We start from the raw sequence: 14,541 nt of genomic DNA, 5'->3' as shown, positions 1-14,541 counted from the left end.
TTCTTGTGATAGTGAGTTCTCATGAGATCTGATGGTTTTATAAGGGGCTTTCCCCGCTTTTGCTCTATACTTCTCCTTGCTGCCACCATGTGAAGAAAGACGTGTTTGCTTCCCCTTCCGCCATGATTGTAAGTTTCCTGAGGCCTCCACAGCCATGCTGAACTGTGAGTCAATTAAACCTCTTTCCTTTATAAATTACCCAGTCTCAGGCAGTTCTTTATAGCAGCGTGAGGATGGACTAATACAGATGCTGTGACTGAGAGGACACTGGGCAGGGGGGTCAGGTGTGCACACTTGTGGCCACACAACCCTGGTGTCCTCTTCTGCCTCCTACTCTTGCTGTTACTCTCCATGTGACTTTGGCTAAGTAACCTAACTTCTCCGCCCAGCCTTAGTTTCCAGTTACGGAAAATAGGCAGTCATAGTTCCCTGCTCATAGCGTTACTGTGAGAATTAAATGAAATGATTTATATCAAGACCGTAGCACAGAACAAATATCCCAGGCCTAGTAGTTGCTGTATTGTAGTATTCTGAGAAAGCTGAGGGCTTCTGTCACTGTAAGGACCCTGGGATTATTTATGAAGCAGAGGAAATGTGCTGTGTTTGAAAAGTCTAAGATAGCATTGTCAGCCAGGCATGGTGGAGCAGTCCTGTAGTCCCAGCTACTCAGGAGGTTGAGGTGGGAGAATCACTTCAGTCTGGGAAGTTGAGGCTGCAGTAAGCCAAGATCACACCACTGCACTCCAGACAGGTTGACAGAACGAGACCCTGTCTCAAAAAAGAAAAAGAAAGAGAAAGATAGCATTGTCCAATATAAATGTAATGCAGGGCCGGGCGCGGTGGCTCACACCTGTGATCGCAGCACTTTGGGAGGCTGAGGTAGGCGGATCACCTGAGGTCGGGAGTTTGAGACCAGCCTAACCAACATGGTGAAACCCTGTCTCTACTAAAAATACAAAACTTGGCCGGGCCTGGTGGCATGCGCCTGTAGTCCCAGATACTCGGGCGGCTGAGGCAGGCAGATCACCTGAGGTCAGGAGTTCGAGACCAGCCTAACCAACATGGAGAAACCCCATCTCTATTAAAAATACAAAATTACCAGGCATGGTGGTGCGTGCCTGTAATCCCAGCTACTCTGGAGGCTGAGGCAGGAGAAACGCTTGAACCCAGGAGGCGGAGGTTACGGTAAGCCAAGATCTCCCCATTGCACTCTAGCCTGAGCAACAAGAGCGAAACTCCATCTCAAAAAAAAAAAGATAAAATGTAAAAGTAAAATTAATTGTAATAATTTATTTAACTGAATATAACCAAAATATTATCATGTCAGCATGTAATCAATATTTTATAATTACTTATGAGCTATTTACTATTCTTTTTCTTGTATGAGGTCTTTGGAATCTGGTGTGTGATTTACATTTATGGCACATTACAATTCCGACTGGCCACATTTCCAGTGCTCTGTAGCCACATTTCCAGTGCTCTACTCCCCACCACAGATCTAAGGCAATCTGGCTCTCATCACCCCTTTGGAGCTGGAAGAGACACAGCAAACAGGAGGCTGAGCGCAACCACAACCCACGCCCGCCTCTGCCGCCCCACCTATGAGCCTGAAAGGGCTTGGCCTCCTGCATATTCAGATTGAGGCCTCACCGAGCTGAATCTTAGGAGCTAGCAATTAAGGCCAAGGTGCCCTCAGAAAGCTGGAAACAGGCAGAACTGCAGATTTTCTGTAGTTCCAGATTTTCTTTTGCACTCCTTATTCCCATAACACTAAGGAGGGCACCTTGGCAGGTTCATTCCTGCAGCCCCAGTGCCTATAGCAGGATCGGCACCTAAGAGGAGTGGTTGATGCTTGTTCCACAGTAGTGGAACAGGATGTTAAATTAGCCGGATGTGGTGGTGGGCTCCTGTAGTCCCAGTTACTCAGGCGGCTGAGGCAGGAGAACGGTGTGAACCTGGGAGGCGGAGCTGGCAGTGAGCCAAGATGGAGCCACTGCACTCCAGCCTGGGCGACAGAGGGAGACTCCATCTCAAAAAAACAAAAAAAAAGGAAGTTTCAGCTGACACATCAAGGAAAGGAGAAAGGAGGCACCAAGATAGAGGGAATAACCATATACAATTGCATCTCAAGAAACAAATGAGGCCGGGTGTGGTGGCTCATGCCTGTAATCCAAGCACTTTGGGAGGCCAGGGCAGGCGGATGACAAGGTCAGGAGTTTGAGACCAGCCTAGCCAACATGGTGAAACCCCATCTCTGCTAAAAACACAAAAATTAGCCAGGCATGGTGGTGGGTCCCAGCTACTCAGGAGGCTGAGGCACGAGAATCACTTGATCCCAGGAGGCAGAGGTTGCAGTGAGCCAAGATCACACCTTTGCACTCTAGCCTAGGTGACAAGAGTGAAACTCCATCCAAAAAAAGAAAGAAAGAGAGAAAGAAAGAGAGAAAGAGAGAGAGAAAGAGAGAAAGAAAGAGAGAAAGAGAGAAAGAAAGAAAGATAGAAAGAAAGAAAGAAAGATAGATAGAAAGAAAGAAAGAAAATTAAAAATGCAATAAAATTGCTGTTGTGATAGGCAAAAATTGATTTGAGTATTGGCAGTTTTTGAAGGTTCCGTGATAAAATAGTGGCTGCCTTCCAAAGAAGATGCTGGACAGATGCAGAACTGAGGAAGGAGATAACTTAAAAGAAAAAGAGAGAAATAATCAGGATTAAACATCTCCCTAGCTTGGAGATGGTGCGGGCTTCTTGCAAAAGCACCAGATAAGACGTCTCCCCTCTCCTTACCCTTTACTCCACCTGGTTTGAAAGTATTGAGAGTGGGTACATGGACAGAAAATTCCTATTGAAGAGAAACATATCTGGATACATGAAGAGAGAAGGCCCATGCCCCCACCCCAGCAGACAGCAGCCCATCCTGTACGTCGCCCCAGCTGGTGGAGAAATGTCTTACCTATGAAAGATCATTGAAAACATAATAATGCATTAGACTAAACATTTAAACTTGTTGAATGGATTCAGCAGATCTGTAACTAATCCTGGTTTTTTTGTTTGTTTGTTTGAGACAGAGTCTTGCTCTGTCACCCAGGCTTGAGTGCAGTGGTGTGATCTCAGCTCACTGCAACTTCCGTTTCCTGGGTTCAAGCGATTCTCCTGCCTCAGCCTCCCGAGTAGCTGGGATTACAGGCACATGCCACCGTGCCTAGCTAATTTTTGTATTTGTAGTAGAGATGGGGTTTTACCATGTTGGTCAGGCTGGTCTCGAACTCCTGACCTCGTGATCCACCCACCTCGGCCTCCCAAAGTGCTGGGATTACAGGCTTGAGCCACCATGCCCAGACTTTTTGTTTATTTGTTTGTTTGTTTGTTTTTTGAGACTGAGTCTCGCTCTGTCACCCAGGCTGGAGTGCAATGGTGCGATCTTGGCTCACTGCAACCTCCGCCTCCCGGGTTCAAGCACTTCTCCTGCCTCAGCCTCCTGAGTAGCTGGGATTACAGATGTGCACCACCACACCTGGCTAATTTTTTTGTGTTTCTAGTAGAGATGGGATTTCACCGTATCGGCCAGGCTGGTCTCAAACTCCTGGCCTTGTAATCCACCCGCCTCAGCCTCCCAAAGTGCTGGGATTACAGGCGTGAGCCACCACACCTGACCCTACTGGTGTATTATTAAAAAATAATAAAATAACATTGTTGAATGGAAACTGTGTTTTCCATATTTAGTGATTGCAAGACTTTTTATTACCTAAGAATGATCAGAAAAATTATAAGGCTTTGCCTGATATTTTTCTAGGGATAGGGGAGAGACACTTCCACTTAGCAAGTCTAAGCAGACATATCAGGAGTCCTGCTTTCAACCTACTGGTTGCAAAGGATTGGATTGTAGCTGAGAAGACAAGGTTCTACCACGGGAAGTCTGTGACCTCATAGTAGCTGAGAAATCCCCGGGGCTGCGAGGTGGCGGGCGCCTGTAGTCCCAGCTACTCGGGAGGCTGAGACAGGAGAATGGCGTAAACCTGGGAGGCGAAGCTTGCAGTGAGCTGAGATCCGGCCACTGCACTCCAGCCTGGGTGACAGAGCAAGACTCCGTCTCAAAAAAAAAAAAAGAAATCCCCGGGGCCTGCAGCCCCTTCACCAGAAGAGATGGAATCATGGCCAGCTGGACAGCGTCTTCCAAGGAGTTGGTGCCCGGAGTCTAGGTGGGAAGTCAGCAACTGACCATGCAAGACCTGCGGGAGCTCCAGACCCATCTCTACGCCAAGAGTGACCACCGTGCTGCAGATTTCGTTGTATCTGTCCATTCTCCTCCTCGGCTTCTTACTGCTCCTCTGTTACTGTGTCTTTCAGGAGTCCGTTTGGGTGATGAGCACTCTCTGGGGGTGCTATGGGGGCATCTATGGAGCGTGGCAGCAGAGTGCTGTGATAGAAAACAGGTAGATGGGCTGGGCCAGGTGGCTCACACCTGTAGTCCCAGCACGGGGGAGGCCAAGGCAGGCAGATCACTTGAGACTTGAGGTCAGGAGTTTGTGACCAGCCTGACAAACATGGTAAAATCCCATCTCTACTAAAAATAGAAAAATTAGCCAGGCAGAGCGGTGGGCGCCTGTAATCCCAGCTACTCGGGAAGCTAAGGCACAAGAATCGTTTGAACCTGGGAAGCGGAGGTTACAGCAGGCCGAAACTGTGCCACTTCACTCCAGCCCGGGTAATACAGCGAGACCTTGTATCAAAAAGTAAAATAAATAAAATAAAATAATAAAAGTAAATTAAATTTAAAAATAAAATATAAAATAATAATAAAATAAAAATGAAGGAGTATCAGAGATACTGGGGTCCCAATCCCCTCTGCCACGATCTAGCTCTGGGCCCTGCTCTTCACCTCAGTTTACTCATCCCAGAAACAAAGCTGTGACGGAAAGGAATTTCCACTATTGTTGTTGTCATTGTTCTTATAAATACAATCCTGATCTTTTCCAAAGCCAGGATTTTTTTCCTCTCTTTTACCAGCAGCGTGTTCCCTTTCATTCCCTGGCAGGGAAATTTGCCCGGGTTTGGAGAACAGGGTGGCCGTTGCTGGGCTCCGTGCTCACCGGGCTGCTCTTTCCCATGCTGGCCATTGGCATCTGCCTCCCGCCCTGTGTCATGCTGTGCTCTCTTTCTGTGTCTGCATTTGAAAGCGATCATCAGCTGCCTATTGATGCCTTGGTCATTGATAGTACAGGCAGTTGAACTGCACAAAGCATTCTCCGTGTTTGGAAACGCTGGTGCTTTTCTCGGATTCGACTTCTCTTTTGTGAACACTCTCAAGCCTCTGGGGCATTGTGCGCTGTCATTTTGTTTGGCCTTTCTCAGCTTGACTTCTTGGCAAACATTAGGCTGTGTATATCCGGGACTATTTGTTCCCCCGGACGAGGTTAACTACTCAAGGGATGGCTGAGGCTCACAGAGCATGAGCCCTGCACAGAAGAGGTAACATTCACCAGCCAGGAGAATTGTACAAAAATTGGGTATAGATCCTGATTATGACAGGATTTCCAAAGAAAGATGGCTTCTTGGAGGTGGTGTGCTTTGGTGGTTTTCTGTTTGTGTTTTGAGACATGGTCTTGCTCTGTTGCCCAGGCTGGAATGCAATGGCATGATTAGAGCTCACTGCAGCCTCAACCTGCTGGGCTCAAGCAATCCTCCTGCCTCAGCCTCCGAAGTAGCTGGGGCTACAAGCACATGTCACCATACCTGGCTAATTAAAACAATTTTTTTTTTTTGTAGAGATGAGGTCTCACTATGTTGTCCACGCTGGTCTCCAACTCCTGGGATCAAACGATTCTCCCACCTCAACCTCCCAAAGTGCTAAGATTGCAAGTGTGAGTCATCGTGCTTGGACCTTGGTGGGTTTTTCTTTTTTTGGAGACGAGGTCTTGCTATGCTTCTTTGGCCTCAAGGGATCCTTCTGCCTCAGCCTCCCCAGTAGCTGGGACTATGGGTGCACACCAGTGTGTCTGGCTCTTGGTGGATTTTTGAAGTACTCAAATAGGAGTCCTTTAAAGTTGCAATGGGAAGGCTCTTAAGGGTTTGGGGGGAGAAAGAGGAAGACTCTGAAGCTGAAGAGGAGGAAGGGATGGGGAGTGGACACCTGTGCTGGTATGTGGATAAGTTAGGAACCAGAGGGGGCAGTATCTCCCCATCTCATTGTGTGGCCTGTAATAGATGACCTTTAAATGTTGATGCAAAAGAAGAAAGGGAAATGTTCATTGTGGCAACAGGAGAGGGCTCACTTAATTCTGACATGTAAGAAAAATTCCTTGTGTCTCAGTCTGCTTTTGGCTCTGAGGGCTTAAAAAAAAAATGAAAAAGGCTGGGCATGGTGGCTCACACCTGTAATCCCAGCACTTTGGGAGGCCGAGGCAGGTGGATCACTTGAGGTCAGGAGTTCAAGACCAGCCTGGCCAAGATGGTGAACCCCGTCTCTACTAAAAATACAAAAATTAGCTGGGCATGGTGGCGGGCGCCTGTAATCCCAGCTACTTGGGAGGCTGAGGCAGGAGAATCACTTGAACCCAGCAGGTGGAGATTGCAGTTAGTGTGCCACACTGAACTCTAGCCTGGGCAACAGAGCAAGACTCCGTTAAAAAAAAAAAAAGGAAGGAAGGAAGGAAAGAAGGAAGAAAGAAAGAAAGAAAGAAAGAAAACAGGACAACTTAACTGATTCAAATAAAATAAAATTAGGGCGAGGCATGGTGGCTCACGCCTACAATCTCAGCACTTTGGGAGGCTGAGGCAGGTGAATCATTTGAGGTTAGGAGTTCGAGACCAGCCTGGCCAAGATGGTGAAACCCCGTCTCTACTAAAAATACAAAAATTAGCCGGGTGTGGTGGCGGGCGCCTGTAATCCCAGCTAATCGGGAGGCTGAAGCAGGAAAAATCACTCGAACCCAGGAGACGGAGGTTGCAGTGAGCTGAGATCACACCACTGCACTCCAGCCTGGGTGACAGAGCAAGACTTTGACTCAAAAAACAAAACAAATAAATTAATGAAATAACAAAAGCAGAAAATGAGCATAGGGCCAGGCCTGGTGGCCCATGTCTGTAATCCCAGCATGAAAGTACATCAATAGGAAATGTATGTTGGTGTCGTGGAGCAACATCTCAAAAACCCTTGGAGGATGTTATGGACTGAATATGAGACCAAGGCAGGAGGATCATTTGAGACCAGGAGTTGGAGACCAACCTGGACAACATAGTATGACCCTATCCCTACAATTTTTTTTTTTAATTAGCAGGGCCTGGTGGCATGCTCCTATAGGCCCAGCTACTCAGGAGGCTGAGACTGGAGGATCGCTTGAGCCTGGGAGGTGGAGGCTGCAGTAAGCCATAATTTCACCACTGCACTGCAAGCTGGATGGCAGAGCAAGACCCTGTTTCAAAAAAAAAAAAAAAAGTTGGCAGACTTCAGTTGGAAAGTCTTGGTCCCAGTGCCCTTGAAGGGCAGGAGTGGTGCTTCTGCCCTGTGAATGCCTTCTGACCCCACCACTGGGGAGAGGTGGACACGATAGTGGAAATCAGTTGCTTCTATCAATGGTGACAGCTGGATGTGACCACCTGCAGGCTCCCTGACACCTACTCCTCCTTCCTTTACCTCTGTTGCAGCCCACCTTCCCACCCCTACCACACACCCTGCCATGCTGGATAGGGCCTGCCGGGTGAGCTTCCTCAGGAAGGAGTGGGGACTCAGCCAAGCATCCCATGAACGAGCAAAGCACAGACACCCTGAGGGGTGTGCAGCCTCAACAAGTCCTAACCCACACTCAAGACAAATTAGACGAGGGATCTTAGAGATGGGCGACTCCTCCAAGAGCTCCAGAAAGGGTGGAAGTGCCTATCCTTGGCCCAGAAGGTAATTTTGAGAATTGAGAGCTTGAGTGTCAAAGGTTGTAAAAATCAGGCCGGGCATGGTGGCTCACACCTGTAATCCCAGCACTTGGGAGGCTGAGACAGGCGGATCACCTGAGGTTGGGAGTTCAAGACCAGCCTGGTCAATATGGTGCAATCTACTAAAAATACAAAAATTAGTCACCAGATGTAATTCCAGCTACTCAGGAGGCTAAGGCAGGCAATCCCTTGAACCTGGGAGGCAGAGGTTGCAGTGAGCTGAGATCGTGCCACTGCACTCCAGCCTGGGTGACAGAGCAAGACTCTGTCTCAAAAAAAAGTTTGTGGAGTTCAGAATAGCATTTCTCAGAAAGCCCCGCTACTGCTTGCAAATCTTTCCTTTTTTTTTTTTTTTTGAGACGGAGTCTCGCGCTGTGTCACCCAGGCTGGAGTGCAGTGGCGCGATCTCGGCTCACTGCAAGCTCCGCCTCCCAGGTTCACGCCATTCTCCTGCCTCAGCCTCCGAGTAGCTGGGACTACAGGCGCCCGCCACCACGCCCGGCTAGTTTTTTGTATTTTTAGTAGAGACGGGGTTTCACCATGTTAGCCAGGATGGTCTCGATCTCCTGACCTCGTGATCCACCCGCCTCGGCCTCCCAAAGTGCTGGGATTACAGGCTTGAGCCACCGCGCCCGGCCAATCTTTCCTTTTTTTTAATGACCCTGCACAGGTTTCACTGTCACAGGTTTAATTAAAGTCTTCTGCTTGATCTCAAGTAGCTTGGAGAAAAAATCCCTCAAAGTGTTGCCCTTCAGAGATATTTTCAACGGCCTTTATTAGAAAGACCATTATTTAAGGATTACATGGTATGACACAGGGTGACTCTGCTGCACCAGAGAAGAACACGCTAGGGAAAACACTTTCTCTCCTTTAAGTCAAGTGTTTTCTGTGTCATCGGCTTGCCCAAGCATCCCTGGCATCTCTGCTTCTCAACCATAGGCTATGATGTGAATGGTGCTCCCAGGAGTAGTGCAGTACACGACCTGCACAACTGTATGTGGCAGTCCTGCCTACCCTCAGTGGAAGCAGGATGGAGATGTTCCCCTGGGTAAATGTGGCATATGTCCCTCACTATAAGCAAAAAACTAGAGCGAGTGTGAAGTCAGAAGTCCACCCAGAGAGAGAGGCAGAGTTGCAGGACAGGGATGGAATTCCAGTTCTGGTGTTCGTTGTTTTGGAGGCCCAGCTTGACCTCTGCCCTTCCCCTCGCTTGATTACGTAAGTTTCCAATAATGTATTTTATTTTTGAAGCATAAGTTAGGTTTGTATCGCCAACACATTCTATCTAAAAGCCCAAGTCTTTTCCTTAACTTGTCCTAAATGGCCAGTTATTAAGAAATTCCACTGAGGGTTTGGCTGTTGCATACAGCCTTGTGGGCATTTTGCTTATCCCGGTTGACTTTCCCATCTGTGACACTGGCTTACGTGGTGAGGGATTCCAGCAAACAGGGCAGCATGTTGAGTTCTTGAATAAGTGTGTTGTGACAGCCTTTGTTACAGCATTTAAAGAACAGTCTGTTCTCAATGACTGACCCTTTGTCTGCTGACGTCAAAAACAAAACAAGACTGCAGACACACTCTTGCCAATGATAGAAGGGATGCATGTTTGAAGTGGATTTTTTTCTATTTTTTTGCTTGGAGAGGAGGGTGTGTGGACACTAGGCTGGCCATGGTCCAAGCTGACCTATTTGCCAGCCGACCCCCGACTGGGCTGCCGTAACAAAGTGCCGTCATCAACTGGGTAGCTTATAAACAACAGAAATTTATTTCTCACAGTTCTGGAGGCTAAAAGTCCAAGATCAAAGGTACCAGTAGATTTGGTAAACCAGGAAGTGGTGAGGGCCCACTTCCTGGTTTATAGACTGATGGCTGTCTTCTCACTGTGTCCTCAAATGGCAGGTGACGTTTCACAAATATTTTCTGGGTAAATGGATGGGTGGGCGAACTCATGGAAGGGATGCTCCTTTAGATGAACGCTTGGATAAAGGGCGTTAGTAGAGGGACAGAATTGCAGCTCCGTCCGGCCAGGGGGCGCTGCAGGCACGTCTGCGCAGGTAGGGGCCCGGCGGAAGCGCCGCTCTAGGCTGCAGCCGCGCCCCCAACCGTATTTCCGCTGGCGCAGAGCACCGGAGAGGGAGTCTTGTGGCTGCGGTTTGCAGACTGCTCTTCGCCCCCCTCCGCGAGGTTACCCCTGTACTCGCCGCCATCCATCCTGACGCCCGGGATGAGTCACTGAGGGGCAGCGCCCGAGGCGTGGTCTTACCAAGAACCCCCAGTGGCCTCCCAAGGCCGGTGCTGTGTACCTCCTTCCCGACAAAAGGGGAAACTGAGGCCCCGAGGGGAGTGGGAAGAGCCGGCCGGACGTCAGGCCCAGCCCCTGGTGCAGTGCTGCGTCCCCTCCGCCGGGGTGGGCCCCTCAGGATTCGCGTGTCCTCGGGAAAGAGACTGGCGGGTGAGCCGCGCCCTCGGCCTTCGCTGGGCTGAGCCGACCCCATGCAGACGTCAGACCCCCGGTCCGCACAGTCTCTATGCGGGGAGGCTTAGTGCCCCTTGAGAAACGTGCAGCCCGGGGCCTTGCACGCGGGCTGAGGGGCTCTAGAGACCTCGCGACTTTCACTCCCCCGACCCCGATCTCCGACTCCTGACTTTGGAAGCCCCCAAAGCTGCTTGTCGGTTGCCTACAGAGTGTCAGTCATTGTGCCACGTCCTTGGAACTGTTAACTCATTTTCTCCTCAATAACCTGTAAAACCTCCACTTTACAGACCAATTGGCTGAGGTTTTAATAGAGGACGCCCAGGGCCCCAGAGGGGCGAATTACAGGCTCCTTTGCCAGAACCTTGTACTAAGCCCCTTCCCTATGCTTTTCCCTGCCTAGGCCTCGTGGGCTGTGCGGCTCTCCTGGAGACAGATGACAGCTCTCCCTTGGATGACTTTGCTGGTTCCGCACCAGCCAGAGCCCCCGTTTTTCCTGCAGCACCCTGATCTGCACTCCCTGAGGGGCTCCCACTGTCCGCGCGGTGAGGATGTCCCTGGGTAAGTGGTGCTGGTCATGAGCACCTTGGGGGACCCTTCAGATTCCCTTCTGGGGGACCCCGCGGAGGGCATGGTCATGAATTCCGAGAACTGTCTGGCAAAGCCGGGTGCAGAGGAGAGCCTGGCTAAGTTCTTTCATTCTCTTGAGCTTGACTTTCTGTAATGTAATGAAACTGCGAAAACTCTGTAAGGGGGAGATCTTGCACGTTTTTCTTCCTTTTGAACCCATGATGTCTGGCAACCCGTAGAAACTTAATATTTGTGGGATGAATGAACAATTTAGCTTTTTTTTTTTTAACCAAAAATTAGTCTTCTGTGACTTTCTTGATGGGGGCAGATGAGATCTTTGTACTGCATTAAGTGGATAGCGCTCAGGTCCTTTGGGCTTGGCGCTTTGGCAATCTCCAGGCAGCTCATTTTGGCCTCTGTTCCTGGATTGCCCTCTGCTCTTTCCTGCGCCTGCATTCGTAAGTGATCACGGGCCGCCCATGTCCTGATCATTGGTAGTGCAGGCAGAGGAAATGTGGGAAAGGTTGCCGTGTTTGGAGGGTCCACATCTTCACCTTCCTGTCCCGGGAACTTTCCTACACTCCTGCTTCTCAAAGCTGCACACACCTGGGGCATCCAGGGGATTGGGGGCTGCCGTGGGTGTTACGTCATGATTAGAGCTTTCACTTCCTGCTCCCTGCTGTTGGGAACCAGGCTATGTGTGTTGCTTAAATTCCCTTGACGACCAGCAGAGTCACTGCCTCAGCCGCGGCACACTCCTGTAAACCTGGTTTTGATCTCCTTTCAATCTTCTGCTGATTAACTACACATTGATCAGTGTTGGCCACCCTCACCCTGCCATAGACCATCCACTGTCTTCCTCTGTAGAGTTAACTATTTTCTCTTTTATGAGGAAATAGTGTGTTTGCTTAGGAATGTTTACTGTCTGGTAACTACTGTGCTAAGCCCTTTCCTGTTGCTTGCCATCCCTGCTGTGAGCAGGGACAAGCTAGGTGCTCACTCATGGCATCTTATCTGTTGCAGATAGTCCACTGTGTGCAGAGGCATGGGAGTTGTCATGTCGGGAACATGCTAGACCTTAGTGTCCTTGAGGTAAGATCTCTGGTTCATTCTTTGGAATGTTGGTTCTTTGTATCTAGTACAGTCCTGTACATGTTCCCAGGGGCTTTGGGGTTGGTGTAGGGGAGTTGAGAGGTGAGATGAGAATGGCACTGTGGGTCCCCAGATCCACTGTCCACCCAGCCAACCCACATCACCTCTGGCCCTTCATGTGCCTTTAGGACTTCCTGCTGGGGGGAAACCTCCAGAGTCCCACTTTGGTAATAACAGGTCTCTGCCCTTTCTCCCCGGGCAGCAGGATGTTGTAATGGAAAATGGGTGGACCTAGGCTTCAGAGACTGTGGTCGTCTGGCTTTAAATCCCCTTCTGCCACTATCCCAGTCAAGGACTGATTCAGAACCTAATTTTCTTCATTTGGAAAATAATGTTCTGATAGAGGTGACTTTTGTGGTGCTTGAGACCACATGATTCCTATCATTACCAACCAGTATTTTCCCACTGTTTTTGCCCCATGTAACTTCTCTTTGATTCCTCCTGGCAGGGAAGTTCTATGGGGCTTTTTCAGGAAAGCAGAGCCACTTTTGGGGTCCTGTGCTGGGCTGGATTGTTTTCCTGGACTGGACTTAGTCCACAGGCTGCTGGCATCTGTTTCTCCTCCTGCATCTCTCTCTGCCCTTGTATATACCTGCATTCAAAAATGATCACGGGCTGCCTGTGCTCTGGTCATCAATAATGCAGGGAGAGGAATTGCTGAAAGCCGTTTCCCGTGTTTGGAGGGTTCACACCTGTCCCTTTCAAATGCTGGCGCCTTCACACACTCCTTCTCTCCTGCCAGCACCTTCTGGTCTCAGGAGCATTTTAGGATGCTGTGTGAGTGAGTGATAGGAGACACTTTAGTGTGGCTTTTTTCAGCTTAGCCTCCTGTTATCAGAGAACAGTCTCTCTCAGTGTCAAGGTTTGGGTACTAGATGGTGAGAAAAGCCTGTGTGAATTATTTTTTTTAACAAATAAGTGTGATGTTGGGTGGCATACAGTCACTGCCTTAAGATTTTCAAAGAGAAGCAGCCTTTTGGAGGTGGTGGACCTGGGCAGGTCTTTCAAAGAGTGGGATGCGATGGGCAATAGAAAGGTATTCCAGGGAGGGGTAGCAACATGAGAAGGTCTTTGAGTCTAGGGTGAGCAAGAGTGAGACAGATGTGCAGGCAAGTAATGAGAGCGTGGAGGGATGGCTGCTGGGGTGGTCCTTGGCTCCCAGCACGGGAGGTGGGACATCTATGGGAGGGGCCCTGAGAGGTCTCTCCAGCTGTCTCTCTGCCAGTTGCACATCTGCTCAGTTGCCTGTCAAGACTCCTAGGACAGTTTTGCTAGACTCCTAAGTTTTATTTTGAGTAATCTTTGGGAGCATTGAGATTCCTTTTTGAGATGAGTTTGGTATGAAAGAAACTGGCAACTCATACCTGATTGATTAACTGGGGGCATTCCCATTGACATCAGCTTGAAGAAATTTGGCAGAACACTGGCGACCAAGCACTTGCAGCCTCCTGCTCTGTGGCCCCTCCTCACTCCAGGGATGCCGCCTTGGTCTGGAGACTGTTGGAGGAAACCCCAGGAGGTGCAGGCACTGAGCCTCTCGAGACAATGACCTGGGGTCCCAGCTTCCCTGGAGGGGTCTCCTCATGGTAAGTGAATGCCAAGAGTTTAAGTCGGCCTGTGTTTCCCAGGCAGAAATTCCAAGCCGCTGGCTTCATTTGTCTTCTCTTTTAGATTGTTTGAGGGTTGATCACAGACCAAAAGTGATGAGTGATGTCACTCCATAACGCATGGCTGAACCTTCTTGCCCCTATTGTCTCAGCACAACACTAATCGACTTTTCCCTCAGCGTGGGTGGAGGGTGGGCAGAGGAAAAGCCCTGTGGCTCTGGGGACTTGGGATCCAGAGGTGAAGACCTTTCAGCTGGCTCTGCCCTGCCAGTGCCACAGAGTGCCATGGCCCAGGAAGACTGGTTTTCTTCCATCTAGGCCAGGCCATCCAGTGGCCATCCTCCGTGTCCTCCCGCCTGCTCCTGGTGTGACTTCTGAAAACCAAGAATTTGTTCCTGTTGACTTTTTCTGTGCTATGGACCATTGTCCTCTCATGCACTCAATAAATCTTGAAACATGCCCTGCTGCTAGTTCTTTCATTTTTGTGTATTTGTTTTTTTTATCAGTATCTCTGTGTGCCAGCAAGACTGGGTATAGAGACTGCGTCACAAGGGCAGATTTTCTGGTTCTCATTCGTTAAGACTTTCCCCTTGACACACACCCAAGGCTTGACCTAGGGAACGTGAGATGGGATGTGGGATTTGGACTGGGATTGAACAGTAATCCCAAGTGCATCTAGGGGTTGCGGGGGTTCAGGCTTAGGAGAGAAGGGGAACTGTTAGGATTAAGTTGGCGGGGGAAACATTTGAGCCAGAGCTTTGGGAGAGAAGACGGGATGACTTAGGGATAGAGGCAGGGGCGGGAGTCCTTGAGGAA

The 14,541-nt window shown here is 49.5% G+C and overlaps 1 long non-coding RNA gene and 2 other non-coding genes across 4 annotated transcripts; all 3 read left to right on the top strand.

Annotated features, from left to right (window-relative positions):
- Positions 1-10,029: 10,029 nt before the first annotated feature.
- On the top strand, positions 10,030-14,185 carry LOC112633725. Of its 2 annotated transcripts, none has more exons than XR_003121575.1 (5): positions 10,030-10,375; positions 10,800-10,957; positions 11,990-12,058; positions 13,520-13,704; positions 14,044-14,185. It is a non-coding gene; the product is annotated as an uncharacterized LOC112633725 (long non-coding RNA). The 2 variants fall into 2 exon arrangements; XR_003121574.1 differs by having other exon boundaries at positions 13,790-14,185.
- Positions 11,415-11,546, top strand: LOC112633864. The gene has a single exon (XR_003121627.1). It is a non-coding gene; the product is annotated as a small nucleolar RNA SNORA71 (small nucleolar RNA).
- On the top strand, positions 12,709-12,842 carry LOC112633862. Its single transcript, XR_003121625.1, has one exon. It is a non-coding gene; the product is annotated as a small nucleolar RNA SNORA71 (small nucleolar RNA).
- Positions 14,186-14,541: the final 356 nt, after the last annotated feature.

Source organism: Theropithecus gelada, chromosome 10 (genome assembly GCF_003255815.1).
Source record: "Theropithecus gelada isolate Dixy chromosome 10, Tgel_1.0, whole genome shotgun sequence".
Taxonomy (NCBI): Eukaryota; Metazoa; Chordata; class Mammalia; order Primates; family Cercopithecidae; genus Theropithecus; species Theropithecus gelada.
The sequence above is the reverse complement of the archived record's forward strand: the minus strand, read 5'-3'. Positions and strand labels throughout refer to the sequence as shown.